We start from the raw sequence: 2,568 nt of genomic DNA, 5'->3' as shown, positions 1-2,568 counted from the left end.
CCCGATATATATACACACACAGCACATACACTATATTTGACCAATAAGTTATATTTTGATAAATGACATTACATACAATTTTCACATTATCATAATCTTTTTCTCAATTTATGTTTGGTTTAATTTCTATTAAGATATAAAAATTTTATAAATTATAATGATAGTATCATAACTAAATTGCAAGAGTGCAAAAATATCAGTACCAACAAATCAACGGGCATAATCAAGTGAATTTATCCAAAGATGAATATATTTATTACATATATCTTTAATTAATGTACATAGACACGAGTAAACAAAATATTATACATATTTGACTATAAATCTAGTAGTTAGGTGCATGTTAAAATTTAACCTCCATACACATAAAAATAAGTTTCAATATAAAACATGAACAACCATTGGATTCCTTAAATTGAGGAGATTCATTATATATATATATATATATATATATATATATATATATATATATATAAGGAAACCTGTATGCCATTATTTTATGCTCACATGATTCTATTACTTTATGCATGGATTATATTGCTTTTTAATAACTAATATGACTTTCAATGAAGGTAAATTAGAACTTCATCTAAAACAAATTAATTAAGCACATTTGCAAACGTACTAGAAAGCTTATAATTAATAGATAATTATATCAACTGATCATCAAACAAAAGAACAACTTGCAAACATATATGCATGCTCTCACAAAAGCATGCAACACGTCTGCTTATTTGCAACACAACATAGATTAGTATGTATACATGCATACATACATATATATATATATATATTTGTAGCCAGCCAAGGCTATAAGGTATTAATTGGCAAACCAAGGCTCAGCTAGAGTATTTTAATTAACTCCAAAGACATTATTAGTAGTTATGTTCGTAGCAGCAGGATTAGGCCAAGTCTTAGCTTGAAGTTCGTCAATAGTTTCCTTACTCAATTGGAATGCTTTGGCAAGAAGATAATCATTAATTGGAGGTGTTGCTCCAAATAGATTATTAGCATCTATGATGGTACCAGGATTTTGGCTGTTGAATGCTACCAATGCAGTTGCATTTGATTTGCCATAATTCATGTGAAAGTGTGTAAGGCTTTTGAGGAAAACAAAAACATCACCGGCGGATAAAAACCTTCAGTAGAGTGTATCATTGGGACTAGAAGAGACAAAACCAGCGTAAATAGTGCCTTCAAGAACAACAATGACTTCGGTAGCACTGAGGATGAGTACGAGGAGGGTTAACTCCTCCAGGAGCATAGTCAATGCGAACCAAGGTAAGACCAAGAGTATTCAATCCTGGGACTTGAAATACTGATGCTGTAGATATATTAACGCCAAGAGGATTCATTGTATTAGCACGGTTGTTGAGGCCCGAGACAAAGAAATCCTCAGCTGTGACTGTTGTAGGGTTTTTGCACGCAAATCCATTCACAAACACTGCATTGCATGCATGGTTGTGTTTGTTAGTATATACACCAAGAAGAGAATATATCAACTTTAATTAATGATGCATATTGAAAAATATGGTAAAATATGAGTAAGTAATAATGCCTTGAGAAGTAAAATCAGCAACACAAAAGTCTTGTAGAGGACTTGGATCAAAAGCAAAGCAAAGAGATGAAGTTATTGCGAAGAATGCAAGAAAGATGAATTTTGAAGAGGCCATTCTTCACAACTCTCTGTTTGAATGATCAGTGAAGAGATGATGATGAGTAGTAGGGATGGAGGATTTTGGGATGGTGTTTATGGGGTTTATATAGTTCTGGAGGGATTATTTATTTATTTTATTTACTTTTTGGAAAAAGAGATAATAGCACCTTATTAAGTAATGGAACCTCTGATCTAAGTAAAAAGTTTTCTTATGAAAAGGAAAAGTCATAAAGGTTATGAGGTTTATGTTTGGTGAAATAGCTTTTCAATTATTTTTTTCATGGGCTAGGGATAATGATAAGTTAATTATTTCTTTTTTATCATCACATGGATGTTGTTGGCTTAGGTATGCGTTAAAATACATCTAATATGCTAATCTATTCTCCAATTATTGTTAGCTTAGGTAATGTAATAATAAGCTAATTATTACTATTTTTTTATCATATAGTAAGCTTAATTAATCTATTCTCCAACTGTGGTTTGAAATCGACTATGACTTCTTTGGATTAAACTCTTTAATAGTCAGTTCAAAGCATTATCGGCTTATTACAAAAATAAACTTAAACACGTAGCTTATGATGTTGATATGATGATTGCATATGTACACATAATTCGTGATGTTGATGTAGATATTACATGTGAACCATGTAATTCATGATGTTGATTTAATTAGTTATTACATGTGCATGATGGTGATCTAGTTTTTGCATAGTACACGTAACTTATGATGTTGATCTAGTTATTATATGTGTGCCATCTAATTCATGGTAGTTCTTACATGTGTACTCATAATTCAAAATGTTGATCTAGTTATTTTATGTGTACCATGTAATTCATGATGTTGATCTACTTATTACATATGTACACATTATTCACGATGTTGATCTAGTTATTATATGTGTACCACACGA

General features: G+C 30.8%; 1 pseudogene; it reads right to left on the bottom strand.

Moving 5' to 3' along the window:
• Window positions 1-844: 844 nt before the first annotated feature.
• On the bottom strand, window positions 845-1,673 carry LOC120262784 (annotated as a pseudogene).
• Window positions 1,674-2,568: the final 895 nt, after the last annotated feature.

This window comes from Dioscorea cayenensis, chromosome 6 (assembly GCF_009730915.1).
Source record: "Dioscorea cayenensis subsp. rotundata cultivar TDr96_F1 chromosome 6, TDr96_F1_v2_PseudoChromosome.rev07_lg8_w22 25.fasta, whole genome shotgun sequence".
Lineage (NCBI taxonomy): Eukaryota > Viridiplantae > Streptophyta > Magnoliopsida > Dioscoreales > Dioscoreaceae > Dioscorea > Dioscorea cayenensis.
Note: the sequence above shows the minus strand (reverse complement) of the source record. Positions and strands in the feature narration are given on the sequence as shown.